Source organism: Neovison vison, chromosome 13 (assembly GCF_020171115.1).
Source record: "Neovison vison isolate M4711 chromosome 13, ASM_NN_V1, whole genome shotgun sequence".
Lineage (NCBI taxonomy): Eukaryota > Metazoa > Chordata > Mammalia > Carnivora > Mustelidae > Neogale > Neogale vison.
In genome coordinates this window covers 118,056,183-118,071,741 of record NC_058103.1, presented here as the reverse complement: position 1 = coordinate 118,071,741, position 15,559 = coordinate 118,056,183, and the positions used below count along the sequence as shown (strand labels likewise).

General features: G+C 36.2%; 1 protein-coding gene across 3 annotated transcripts in view; it reads right to left on the bottom strand.

Moving 5' to 3' along the window:
- PEAK1 (pseudopodium enriched atypical kinase 1) overlaps nucleotides 1–15,559 on the bottom strand; it is a 332,635-nt gene that overhangs the window by 231,882 nt on the left and 85,194 nt on the right. For 2 of the 3 annotated variants that reach the window (XR_006381652.1, XM_044230658.1), the window contains exon 3: nucleotides 8,791–8,849. The exons of the other annotated variant lie outside the window; for it this stretch is intronic. The gene's annotated coding sequence lies outside the window, so the exon portion shown is untranslated. The remainder of the gene's footprint in view (nucleotides 1–8,790; nucleotides 8,850–15,559) is intronic. 3 annotated transcript variants of the gene reach the window in all.

Here is a 15,559-nt window from a genome sequence, read left to right as displayed (position 1 = left end):
CACTATATCATACTCAAAGGATCTGTCCAACATAAAGATCTAACAATTTTAAATATCTATGCCCCTCATGTGGGAGCAGCCAACTATATAAACCAATTAATAACAAAATCAAAGAAACACATCGACAATAATACAATAATAGTAGGAGACTTTAACACTCCCCTCACTGAAATGGACAGATCATCCAAGCAAAAGATCAACAAGGAAATAAAGGCCTTAAATGACACAATGGACCAGATGGACATCACAGATATATTCAAACATTTCATCCCAAAGCAAGAGAATACACATTCTTCTCTAGTGCACATGGAACATTCTCTAAAATAGATCACATCCTGGGTCCTAAATCAGGTCTCAACCAGTATCAAAAGACTGGGATCATTCCCTGCATATTTTCAGACCACAGTGCTCTGAAGCTAGGACACAATCACAAGAGGAAATTTCGAAAGAACCCAAATACATGGAGACTAAACAGCATCCTTTTAAAGAATGAATGGGTCAACCAGGAAATTAAAGAAGAATTGAAAAAATTCATGGAAACAAATGATAATGAAAACACACGGTTCAAAATCTGTGGGACACAGCAAAGACAGTCCGGAGAGGAAAATATATAGTGGTACAAGCCTTTCTCAAGAAACAAGAAAGGTCTCAAGTACACAACCTAACCCTACACCTAAAGGAGCTGGAGAAAGAACAAGAAAGAAACCCTAAACCCAGCAGGAGAAGAGAAATCATAAAGATCAGAGCAGAAATCAATGAAATAGAAACCAAAAAAACAATAGATCAAATCAATGAAACTAGGAGCTGGTTCTTTGAAAGAATTAAGATTGATAAACCCCTGGCCAGACTTATCAAAAGAAAAGAGAAAGAACCCAAATAAATAAAATCATGAATGAAAGAGGAGAGATCACAACTAACACCAAAGAAATACAAACTATTATAAGAACATACTATGAGCAACTCTACGCAAACAAATTTGACAATCTGATGCATTCCTAGAGACATATAAACCACCACAACTGAACCAGGAAGAAATAGAAAGCCTGAACAGACCCATAACCAGTAAGGAAATTAAAACAGTCATCAAAAATCTCCAAACAAACAAAAGCCCAGGGCCAGATGGCTTCCCTTGGTAAATTCTACAAAAACATTTAAAGAAAAACTAATTCCTATTCTCCTAAAACCGTTCCAAAAAATAGAAATCAAAGGAAAACTTCCAAACTCATTTTATGAGGCCAGCATCACCTTGATCCCAAAACCAGACAACGATCCCATCAAAAAAGAGAACTACAGCCCAATATCCTTGATGAACACAGATGCAAAAATTCTCACCAAAACACTAGCCAATAGGACTCAACAGTACATTAAAAGGATTATTCACCACGACCAAGTGGGATTTATTCCAGGGCTGCTAGGTTGGTTCAACATCTGCAAATCAATCAATGTCATACAACACATTAATAAAAGAAAGAACAAGAACCATATGATACTCTCAATAGATGCTGAAAAAGCATTTGACAAAGTACAGCATCCCTTCCTGATCAAAACCCTTCAAAGTGTAGGGATACAGGGCACATACTTCAGTATTACCAAAGCCATCTATGAAAAACTCACCGGAAATATTCTCAATGGAGAAAAACTGAAAGGTTTTCTGCTAAGGTCAGGAACACGGCAGGGATGTCCATTATCACCACTGCTATTCAACATAGTACTAGAAGTCCTAGCCTCAGCAATCAGACAATAAAAGGAAATTAAAGGCCTCCAAATTGGCAAAGAAGAAGTCAAACTATCACTCTTCGCAGATGATATGATACTATATATGGAAAACCCAAAAGACTCCACTCCAAAACTGCTAGAACTTGTACAGGTATTTAGTAAAATGTCAGGATATAAAATCAATGCACAGAAATCAGTTGCATTTCTCTACACCAACAACAAGACAGAAGAAAGAGAAATTAAGGAGTCAATCCAATTTACAATTGCACCTAAAACCATAAGATACCTAAGAATAAAACTAACCAAAGAAGCTAAGAATCTATACTCAGAAAACTATAAAGTACTCATGAAAGAAACTGAGCAAGACACAAAGAAATGGAAAAATGTTCCACGCTCATGGATTGGAAGAACAAATATTGTGAAAATGTCTATGCTACCTAAAGCAATCTACACATTTAATGCAATTCTTATCAAAGTACCATCCATCTTTTTCAAAGAAATGGAACAAATAATCCTAAAATCTATATGGAACCAGAAAAGACCTTGAATAGCCAAAGGAATATTGAAAAAGAAAGCCAAAGTTGGTGGCATCACAATTCCGGACTTCAAGCTCTATTCCAAAGCTGTCATCATCAAGACAGCATGGTACTGGCACAAAAACAGACACATAGATCAATGGAACAGAATACATAGCCCAGATATAGACCCTCAACTCTATGGTCAACTAATCTTCGACAAAGCAGGAAAGAATGTCCAATGGAAAAAAGACAGCCTCTTCAATAAATGGTGTTGGGAAAATTGGACAGCCACATGCAGAAAAATGAAAGTGGACCATTTCCTTACACCACACATGAAAACAGACTCAAAATGGATGAAGGACCTCAATGTGAGAAAGGAATCCATCAAAATCCTTGACGAGAACACAGGCAGCAACCTCTTTGACCTCAGCTGCAGCAACATCTTCCTAGGAACATCACCAAAGGCAAGGGAAGCAAGGGCAAAAATGAACTATTGGGAATTCATCAAGATCAAAAGCTTTTGCACAGCAAAGGAAACTGTTACCAAAACCAAAAGACAACTGACAGAATGGGAGAAGATATTTGCAAACGACATATCAGATAAAGGGCTAGTGCCCAAAATCTATAAAGAACTTAGCAAACTCAACACCCAAAGAACAAATAATCCAATCAAGAAATGGGCAGAGGACATGAACAAACATTTCTGCAAAGAAGAGATCCAGATGGCTAACAGACACATGAAAAAGTGCTCCACATCATTCGGCATCAGGGAAATACAAATCAAAACCACAATGAGATATCACCTCGCACCAGTCAGAATGGCTAAAATTAACAAGTCAGGAAATGACAGATGCTGGCGAGGATGCGGAGAAAGGGGAACCGTCCTACACTGTTGGTGGGAATGCAAGCTGGTGCAACCACTCTGGAAAAGAGCATGGAGGTTCCTCAAAATGTTGAAAATAGAACTACCTTATGACCCAGCAATTGCACTACTGGGTATTTACCCTAAAGATACAAATGTAGTAATCTGAAGGGGCATGTGCAACCAAATGTTTATAGCAGCAACGTCCACAACAGCCAAACTATGGAAAGAACCTAGATGTCCATCAACCGATGAATGGATAAAGAAGATGTGGTATATATACACAATGGACTACTATGCAGCCATCAAAAGAAATGAAATCTTGCCATTTGCGACGACGTGGATGGAACTAGAGGGTATCATGCTTAGCAAAATAAGTCAATCGGAGAAAGACAACTATCATATGATCTTCCTCATATGAGGAAGTGGTGATGCAACATGGGGACTTAAGTGGGTAGGAGAAGAATAAATGAAACAAGATGGGATTGGGAGGGAGACAAACCATAAGTGACTCTTAATCTCACAAAACAAACTGAGGGTTGCTGTGGGGAGGGGGGTTGAAAGAGGGGGGTAGGGTTATGGACATTGGGGAGGGTATGTGCTATGGTGAGTGCTATGAAGTGTATAAACCTGGCGATTCACAGACCTGTACCCCTGGGGATCAAAATATATGTTTATAAAAAATTAAAAACTAAAAAAAAAAACCTGTTAGAAATACAGTAGCTACCTATAATGCCACCACAGTACTGATACACTGAGAGATCTTTTATCAGTTTTGCTTTCCTCTATGAGCATCTGTATTCATACATCAAACACATTTTTTTTTAATGCACCAATTGTTGTTTAAAGCTTTTAATCCCAGTTAGTTAACATACAGTGTTATATTAGTTCCAGGTATATAATATGGTCATTCAACACTTCTGGTTTTCTTTTTGTTTTAGCTATATGATAAATACACCTTCACTGTAGGCAAATCAGAATACAGAATATTCTGTACAGAATATAGAATTTTTTTAAAAAATGCCACCACAAAAAAAAAGAAAAAAGAAAAAAGATGGTCACCGTTTCACTATATGGCCTTCCAGCCACATACTGAAATATCTAGGTGAATATATATTCATTGATACACTACTCTATCACCAGTCGTTTCCTAATTCACACATAACCGCAGAGTTCAGCTCGGAAGTCACTTTGTCTGGGAGCTCCTCCTTGGTTCCCAGACTAGGCCTAGTGCCCAAACAGGCACTTGCATACCTCTTGATTCTCCTTCTCCTAGTCAATATCACATTTGTAGTCAAATAATCAATTAAGAAATTAATCATTATTAATATCTATCTTCCCTCTAAAATGTAAGCTTCGTGTATTATTCATCACAGTTTCCCCAGCATGGTGCCTTGAATGAACACAGCAGGCATTCAATGAGAAGTAACTGAGTAAATGAATGAATAGTACATGTACACCCCGAAATAACCGCATAGCTAATAAGGTTACCTGTATAGACAGGAAAAAATATTCAAGAAACCTTAGTAAAAGAGATGTAAAACGATGTGCACAGCAAATCCCTGGTTTTATTTTAGTACTAATAACAAAAACTTCTTCCATGAACAGAAAAACAAAACATACAACAAACGGTTCATAATAATAACTTTAGGTGAGGGATTTCTGCAGGCTTTCACTTTCTAGTGTATATATTTTTATTATGATTCAATTTTTAATGAGTACATATTTTTATAAGTAGAAAAACAAGGATAAAATATATATGCATTATAGGAAAGTTGGAAAATAAAGACAAGTTTAAAAAAAAAAAAAAACCCAATCGTCATCTCATTACACCAGACACAACCACATGTTAACAGTTTACCTTACAAATTAATTTTGGCTTGACGGTATAGAAAAATTTTTGTCTTTTATGTCTCATTTCATCCACATAATCATCCTTTCAGGTGGACAGCCCTTGGTCACAAAAGTAGTAACAAAAAGGGGTTGAATGAGTAGTATGAGACCCCAGGGCTGGCTAGAAACAGACAGAAGAAAGGGCTCTCCTAAGAGTCTTGGACTCCTTATTAACCCTAACAGTTCAAGCAACAAATAGTCAAAGATGAGATTTCTTATATACTGGGTAACAGGTGAATTCAAATTTAAGAGCTCTGTAAATGTAAATTAACCACTTTAATAATATCTTAAATGTTGTTCAGATAGTTAGACAAATATTTACGGTGGCCCCTAGAAAAGATATCAGTAATGATTTTAAAAAACAGAATAACTATTGATACATATAATCAACTTGGACAGATTACAAAGGAATTATCCTTAGTGAAAAGAACTCCAGCCTTCAAGGCTACCCTATATTATTCCATTTATATAAAGTTCTCAAAAAAACAAAATTTCAGAGATGGATAGCAGCTTAGTGGTTACCAGGAATTAGCAACAGGGGAGAGGATTGGGAGTGACTATAAAATGGTGGTACAAAGGAGCTCTTTGGGGTATGGAACAGTTTCATATCTTGAGTATGGTGACAGCCAAATCTATATAAATGATAAAATTACAAAGAACTACACACACAAACACATGTGCGTGCGCGCGCGCGCACACACACACACACACACACAAAAGCAGGTAAAACTGCTGAGACCTGATTAAGGTTTGTGGATTGTACCAATACCAAGTTCCTGGTTTTGCTATTATGGTACAGTTCTGTAAGATGTTACCATTGGGGAAAACTGGGAGAAAGGTACACAGCAACCCTGTGTACTATTTTGGCAATTTCCTGTGAGTATTTAACTATTTTGAAATTAAAAGCTTTTTGAAATGGGCAAAAAGACAGTTGGTAAATGATAAATGATACCAACAAACAAACAAACAAAAAAAACACCTCATAATCTACCCTTGTCAGAAACACTTTATACTAGGTTTTCATGAACTTTCAATACATAGTAGTAACTGAAGAGGAAACTACAGGGGGAAATTTCTAACAGAGCTGTCCTACAACAGAATGGGATCTCAGGCAGGCAGTTGGCTCCCCACTGGAGGTATCTGAAAAAGATGGGATGCTTTTCTGACAAGGGATATGATGAGGATGACTCTCATATTAACTTACATGTGGGACTAATACTAATTCTAAGGCCCCTTTATGGATTTGGCAAACACATGGCATAGATAATACAAATCTCACTCTATCTCTTCCCAATTTATGATCATGTCAGACACTATTAGATTGCAACACTCCTTTACAAATGTCTCCGATAAGCCTCCTAACTGTCAACAGGTTCTCCAGGCAGCTACAACCAATCAGTCTCAGGTGGTACTTCCTAACAATGCAGTTGATATTCTATAAACTCTCTGATGATGGCAAAACTACAAACTTTAATTCAAAAGTAAAGCTTGCCAAACCTTGCGCTAGAACCAAGAAGACTAATACCCTAATAGGTTCCACAGAACACTGCCTCCAGCTGTAGCAATAATCATAATCACTATGATAATGCTTTGAAATTTAATAGCCACTCTGATCTAATGACAAATACCACTCAAAATAAATTAGACTCATCTTTTAAACTACTCTTACAGAAACGGTGAGAAACAATTCTTGGTCTATAATAGGTGAAATTCTAGCACATGAAAGTGAGCAATAACATGCCTTAAATATAGTTAAAAACAAAAAAGCATACCCAAGTACTACTTACAAAATTCAAGGCTTTGAATCTCTTGAGTACTCTACAAACACCTTTAATTTCAAAAGTAGTGTAACAAAGAAAATCTCAAATAGGAAAAATAAGTGTATACTTAGTAATTAAAACTATTATCTCTGAAATAACCAAAAAGTTAATAACCAATTTTGAAAGTTTATAAATAACAGAAAGTAAAAGGAACCCAAACTGGGTGTAATTGCCAAAAAGGAAGCCTTTGTTGGATGCACAGGATTCTGGGAGTAGATCATGATACCAACTGAAAAGAGCATGGCAGCTCATAAAGATAACTAAAGCACAGACACAAAAGATTCTTTAAGTGTTTCATCTTTTTAAAAGATGTTTAAGGAATATGAAAGGATAATACCAACCTCTTCAACTAGCCAAGAAACAAAATAAAAACAGGAAGTATATATCTCCTATAGAAGTGCTGTCTCCTAATTCTGTGTATCATCAAGCCATCTCAAATAACAGTTCTATCCCACAAGACTATTAGTCCTAATGTTAGGGATCTTCCAACCTAATTTATAGATGTATCCAATTAGAGCAGAGCAAACAGACTGCCATTGTTGGTGGTATCACTACAGAGGGTCCTTTACTCTTTCCTTATTTAGTTTCTTTATTTGCAAAATGGGAGATTGCTCCCAATGGAAAATCTCTTTAAAGGGTCAACTATAAGACAGCACCAAGATACAAGATTTTGTTATGATATCCAAAATGCCTCTTTGTAACAAAAATATTTTCATGCTTTATGACATATTTTGATTTTTCTCTTGGTATTTATCAGTGAAATTTCTGATATATGATCTAAAAAATTAGAAGAGCTTTTGAAAGATTCTCCTAAACAGGAATTGGTGCTTCCCTCAGTCGTCTGGTGACTTCTGGCTTCCTGGCCTTAGTCTCTCTTTATTCCCTCGTGTCATTGCAACCAAGAGGTATCAGTTGGTACAAAATTTGGTAATAAAATGTCTACCCCTGCCACATGGTAATTACTCATATAGCTCTCTCTCTCTCTCACGGTCTTCCCAGAGAATGAAATACTTAATCTCGTAAATTCATATCCCTAGTGTTGAGCATGAGGCTTGCACATAGTAGTCCCTGAGGGAATGTTTATTAAAACATTTAATAATCACTGTAAAACCCTCTGGAGAAAAACAACTCTACTGTTTACTTGAATTTTATTTTTCAAGCTTTTCTAGACAAATAGAACATAACACCCAACAATTTGCGCTTTGTCTCTACAGTTCATTATTTTTCAAATCCAGGAGTTAAATGACCTTTTCTGGACCAGCTAGTTCAGCCTCTTATTTCTTTGTACCCCAGTTTAAGACTTTAGAGGCAAACAATGAGCTATTCCTCAGAAGCAGTAATCACATATTACTTATCTCTGTATTCCCAGTACCTAGTTATGGAATATGGGCTCAATAAATGTTTGCTGAGTAAATGTATTATTAAATCAATCCACAGTATATTTTTCATACTGGCTAAAAGTAATTTCTAATATTGTACCCATAACCCATGTAGAAAAATCTTGAAATATTTGTCCCACAAGTGTTTGTAAGGCAATTTGGTGTGGAAGAGTGATGTGTCAAATTGAATTCAGTTCTTAAATCCCATGTAGAGTGAAATCTGGAAAGAAAAAAGAAAAACACCAAAACCAAAGCCAAAAAATAGTCTAGAATATATTCAGAAACCGTTGCCTTCGTGTGACCATGGAAAAATAGGTGGAGTTGAGATGTTGAGTACTTTCATACATAGAAGATTAATGAGCAGTGATAAGGTCACTGAGGAGCCAGAAGCAGTTAACCGGCTTAAAATGTCTACATTTTCCAGGCAAATTAAGTTCCTAAGAGGAAGTGCTACCTTTCAGTTTTGGAGCAGACTTTAAAAAGATATTTGTGAGGTCTTTGAATTTACTTTTCTTCAATAATAAACATAAAATTTTCTCAGCTTTAAGTCAAAAGCTGATTTTTCTAACCAGGATCTGAAAATCCAGCTGTGTCTTACTCACTGCTTTTTTATGTCTCTCCCCCTCATTCCTAAGATCCTTTGATATGAATTTGGTTCATCCTGAAATATAATCAACATAAATTTTGTTAAATTTGTTTTGAAGAATAAAAGATAAAAAAATAGTTACAATATAAAATAATAGTACAAATATAACACAAAATTGGTACTAACTTTAATTTAAAAAAAAGTAAACTGTAACCATAGACTAAAGATAACTTCTGTAGTTTAGAAATCTAACATATAGCTTGAATTTGTCTATTAGGTGTTCTAAATTGTAAGAGAAATAAGATCTCAATATTCCCCATAGACTATAAGAGATAAAATCTCCCACTTGCTCTGCCATTCCAGCCATCTGTTGAGCACTTAATATCCTCTTCTTGCTTCCCTGCCCTTCATTCTCCACCCAAATTCATCTTTGGATTTTAGAGAATGACATAATGAACCCCATCATTAGTGGCCAATTATTTTTGATAAAGGGATTCTTTAAAACATCAATAACAAACACTTTCAACTACTCTCATCAAAACCACACTATTCTGGGTCTTGGCAATCTTTTTCATAGAGGGGTAGACACAGAAATTTTAAATTAAGAGAAACAGAAGAAAGGACACAAAATATCTCCAGTTGTAAATGAAATGCCAGAACCATTTCAAAATAAAGTCATACCTAGCTCATCAAAATGAAAACTAGACTACATTTTCTCCTGGCATACATGAAATCTATGGCTTGAGCACTGTGTTTTGAGACTGCCTCTCTCCTTGTTTCCAGTTATACTTTCCATATGATGACAGCATTCTCTGAATGCAGGGAATATTTCTCTCACCACAGAAACTTCCTGGATGGTAACATAGGAGGAAAAAAGTCATTCTTGGCTGCTTCATCCAATATCCTAGCAATACTGGAAGGCCTACGCCATGTGAGACTGAGATGAGTCTGTATCTAAGATTACCTCATTTATCCCAAAATACAGAATCAATCAGGTTTATATTCTTGATATTATTCTGCGTAGGAAGCAGCTTGACATGTGGGATGCATAAAAAAAAAATTACCAGTGACAAATGAGCTCATGCAGTAGAGGCAGAGAGGAAAAAAAAGTATTCTGTGTATTATATTTTGAAAAGCCTCAGAAATTATGTTCAGTCAGGCAAAATAATCCCAATCTTCAGAATATGAAAAGAAAATCCAAACACGTCTGATGGGGCTCTTTGTTTTCCCCAATAATTAACAGTATTATCAGACAAATTATATTCTGAAAAGATCAAAAACAAATAAACAGCATTTTAGAAATAATAACCAAAGTTTTTTTAAAGACTTTATTTATTTATTTGACAGAGAGAGAGCAAGAGAGAGCACAAGCAGAGGGAACAGTAGACAAAGGGAGAGGGAGAAGCAGGCCTCCTGCCAAGCAGGGAGCCCGATGGGGGGCTCGATCCCAGGACTCTGGGATCACGACCCAAGCCAAAAGCAGACACCCAACCGACTGAGCCATTCAGGTGCCCCCAAAGATTTATTATTATTATTTTTTTTTTTTGGTAAGTAGGCCACCCGCCCAGTGTGGAGCCCAACTGGGTGGAGTGGAGGCTTGAACTTATGACCCTGAGATCAAGATCAGAGTTGAGATCAAGTGTTGGACATCAAGTGTTGAACACTTAACTGACAGAGCCACTTAGGTGCCCCCAAATATTTTCATACTAAAAAGTGTCCCCAAATGATTACCAACACAATGGTGTTGTTTATATTGATTTTTAATAATTACAGAATCAGATATTTGGATGTTAAGTTAAACTAATCCCTGTACTCAACAGAATACTGTTCTAAAGTAAATCATTGTTGGGGCAAGGATATATTTAAAATGAAACCAGTTAAATAAATAAATAACGCAATGAATCACTGTAAATTCCTATGCCATCAAGATAAAAACTCAAACTAGGCTTTAATGTACTCTAGACACCTGTCTGCATTTCTTTAGCACTCATATTCCTCATAAATAAGAGGCAGATAATTAGGAAACCAGTTCCCTTTTAAAACACATATATAAATATATGTGACAACTGACCAACTTTAAATATTATGGAACATTATGTCAATAATAACAAAATACACTAAGACCATAATGAGATATTTATTTATTCAACAGAAAATAAATAATAAGTACAGATTACCGTTGGTTTCTTTAATGTCAACCCTGATAAACTAAAACATATATCAACTTAAGAAAAAAATCCAAACACATGCCAGATTTTCCTTTTGATATAATCAGAACCATTGTAAAGATTCTGTTTTAAGAAAAAAAAACTTGCGGGGCGCCTGGGTGGCTCAGTGGGTTAAAGCCTCTGCCTTCGGCTCAGGTCATGATCCCAGGGTCCTGGGATCGAGCCCTGCATCGGGCTCTCTGCTCAGAAGGGAGCCTGCTTCCCTTCCTCTCTGCCTGCCTGCCTACTTGTGATCTCTGTCTCTCAAATAAATAAATAAAATCTTTAAAAAAAAAAAGAAAAGAAAAGAAAAAAAAAAACTTGCAATGTCATTATAAAAGCCAAAGACTAAAGTTAAGAGAGGTACTCACACTTGGAAGATTTAAGAATTAATTGGTAAGCACATAATGGAAGAAGGAATGCAAAGGTGGCAGTGGGGGGGGGGGGGTGGAGGGATAGGAGAAAAAGAAAAAACCCTCCAGCAATAACAGTCCACACTGACATCACTGATGATTAATACCACAGTTAACAGCACTAGTTCAACACCCTCACAGCTTCCTGAGACCACTACTACTCTTTAGTACCAGTGGAGATGACTCCAGTCTGATAACAGAAACTTCATTCTTCAAGGATATGGCAGAAGGTCAATTTACAATATATCACATATGGATTTTAATCCAAAACAACACACCCATTATTACATACATATTTTTTAAAAGCCTCCCGATATCATCATCATTTTTTTTTATTATTCAACAACAAAAAAAGTATATCTACAGTTATGGGGATGAGAGACATATATACAAAGCTTCTAGCACAGGGATCTTGCAAAGTATCTGGCACAATTATATGTTTTCAATATACTGTAACACTGTACAATACACATCTTTAAAAAGAATAAAAAAGATGAGACCTGTGTTAAAGATCTAACATCATGTAGACCGAATTTAGTAACTGCTATTCTTTTCCTACTGCCTTCAAGAGTGCTCTGTATAAAATTATACTGTAACAAAATCACCAAGGGTTCTGTTCAGGACACAAGTTAAATTTAAAATATAAAATAGGGGCACTTAGGTGGCTTACTCAGTTAAGCATTTGTTTCTTGAATTTGGCTCAGGTCATGATCTCAAGGTCATAGCTCTGAGCCTTGGGCAGTGAGTCTGCTTGAGAGTCTCTCCCTCTCTGCCGGCCCCTCCCCTGCCTTGTGTGTGTGTGTGAGTGTGTGTGTGTCCCCCCCCATGCGCACTCTCTCTTTCAAGTAAATAAATACATCTTTTTAAAATTTTTGAAAAGTACGAAATAAATAGAGTAAGTAATGCTTACTGGCTGCCTCCCATACAGTAGGCATAATACTAGAGGCATAACAGAGCAAGTCAATAATATAGGTAGTCTTATTGATGAGCAAATTGAGGCTCTGACAGCTATTCATTCAACTAACTACTCAGTGGCAGAGCTGGAACTCAACCCGGGTCTGAATAGCAGGTTCTTTTCTTTCCAGTGACATATACAATTCATACAGAAGTAATTAAGAAGTTCTGAAAGCATAAACATTATAGGCAAGACAGTTGTTTTTGAAGCAACAGAATTATTTCCACCTAAGTAGTCAGGAAGCAACACTGGCTTTAGATCATCAGAAAACAACTAAATAGGGGCGCCTGGGTGGCTCAGTGGGTTAAGCCTCTGCCTTTGGCTCAGGTCATGATCTCAGGGTACTGGGATCGAGCCCTGAGTCAGGCTCTCTGCTCAGCAGGGAGCCTGCTTCCCTCTCTCTTTGCCTGCCTCTCTGCTACTAGTGATCTCTGTCAAATAAATAAAATCTTTAAAAAACCCAAAAAACTAAATATCTACATTCCAATTGGGCAAACAAACAAAAAACCAAGTCATACATAACATCAGGTATTTACCACACAAGTTGCTCAGTTGGTATAGAAAGATACAGAAGGTATAGACAATTTTTTAGACTACAAAAATTACTCTCATGTGGTAAACTTCTTCAGAATGTAACATGTAAGAGAAAATTTTTCTCTTTTTCTATAAAAGAAGAAAGAAATCACATTTATTTTTATTAATTGACTAAAGTAGAGGCACAATGTAATTCTGCTGTTTCTGAAACTGATAGTACCTCAAAACGAGTGTGCCTATGGATTTGCAATTTACCAGTAAAGCATGATTTCAAACCAAAATATAAATCAAAACAAAATTTTACCTTAGCCAATGTGCTGCTAATATTACTTGGGAAGGTACTCTCAAAGCAAAAAGCCCAAATTTCCATTTTCTAGGTAATGTTAGAAGACTAAACACTGCCAATGCAAGTGCTATTATTTTTAACTAATACAAAACTCAAGTTATGCTTCCAGATAATGAGAATTTTGTTGATTTATCATTTAAAAATTCAATCACCCAGATTATCTATAGCCAAATCCAAACTCTAAACTGACTTTCTTTTTTCCCCTCTCTGCCAGCCGGCACACTCTGGACCACTACAACTCTCACCGCGGTTAGACTGAATTGGTATAATCAAGAAAACCAGAAAGCTAAGTCAGGAAAGAAAATTCATAGTACCACGTTCTAATCATTTGTACAAATGATTTTCAGGAAATCAGCAATACAACTCACATTCAATAGTAAAGATGACTGAGGCATAGCCATTCTACTGATCTACACTGCACAGTTTTTTGTCACTGAGTTATCCTGCATCAGTAATGAAGTAAGAAGAGCAGAACACAGAAGTAAAAACGTAATCTTGGGCATTAACTTTAACAATGATGTAATAAAACAGGTTTCTAAAGTTTATCTCACCAGAATGATAGGGCAAATGTTGAATACAATCCTCTCTACCTTGAAAAAGGTGAATTTCCTTCCTCAATCAGTTTCACTAGTAAGTTAACATCTTAGTTCTAATTTAAAGGTTGGGCCTACTCTCCATCTGATTTACTAGACAGAGGGAATGCCTAACACTAAAAGGAAAGAAACATAATTCTTCAAACCTTAAATGCATATAATACTTTGAAATCAGAGGGGAAAACACAGTTTTTAAGCAGAAGTCAGTTTTATATTTTTTTTCTTATTTTAAATGTAATAGTTACAGAAAATTTGGAAAACCCAGAGGCATACAAAGAAAATACAAATCATCAGCAATCCCACCAGAGATAACTATTTACATGTTGATACATATATTCAATTATTTCTTCAAATAAGAGTTTGTGGCTATGTGCTATAAATTCGGAATCAAACCACTTCTCATCACTGGTCCAAGCTACCATCATGTCTTGAGAGGGTTATTATAATAGCCTCTGATCTCCGTGCTCCATTCCTCATCCTCTATCCTATACAAAACAGCAAAACAATTCTTTTAAATGCCAGTCATATTTCATTCCTCTTATCAAAACCCAACAGCGGCTTCCAATCTCAAAGCAAATGGCCCATTTGACCACAGTAATGGCCCTCCATTTTCACCACCAACCTTCGTCTCCTTACCTTATTTCCCACACACTTTCTCCATTGATTTATCTGCATCAACTGCACTAACCTTCATGGCTGTGCTGGAACACACACACATCTCTACCTCAAGTCTTCTGACTTAAAATTACCTCCACCACGAATACTTTCCACCAGATATAAACATTGCTTCTTCTTAGCTTTTTTTTTTTTTTTCAAATTTCGTTTTTCAGACTTCTCTGACCCACTTCATATAAAATTGCAAACTTCCCCCTTCTCTTCCCTTGGTATGCCCTATCTACCTTATCCTGTCATACTCTTCTCCAAAGCACTTATCACTAATTGAAAAATTATTTATTTATTGTTCTGCCTTTGCTGACTAGACTATAAATTCTATGTAGGCAAAGAAATAGTCATTTTAATTTTATATTTTCCCCATGCAGTGCTCTATCTCTAGGTTCTAGAACAATGCCTGGGTTGTCACTAAGTATTTGTGAGTGAATGACTGAAAAACTACGAAAGTAACTAGGACTAGAGTGTGCCTAAAGTGTATATTCAGCTTTTATGATTTACTAGTATCTGTTAAAGCATTCCTAATTTTTGAACAGTATTCCATTATAGATATATACTATAATAAATTCAATCAATTTTCTATTTTAAATATTTAGGTTGTTTTTGAATTTCTAGTATCATAAATATCCTTCTCTACACACCAAATACCCTAGAATATATATTTTTCTGCACAGCTCTGATAGTTTCTTTAGTATTATTATTTTAAGTAAGATTGTTGGGTCAGAAGGTACAAAGATCACGAATCCTTTTTTCCCCCTTCTATACTGTCCTAAAGAATGGTTGTATCAATTTATTCTACACCTAGTGATATAAGACCATATTTCTCCTCACCAATAAAGAGTATTTGGGTCTTTTTATCAAAACACAAGAGCTGATTATGTTTCCTGAGCCTAAAAAGTAAGACTGGGTCACTCAGTTAGTTAAGAGTCTGCCTTTGGCTCAGGTCATGATCCCAGGGTCCTGGGATCCAGCCCTGCATCAGGCTCTCTGCTTGGCAGGGAGCCTGCTTTCCTTCCTCTCTCTCTGCCTGCCTCTGCTTACTTGTGATCTCTGTCTGTCAAATAAATA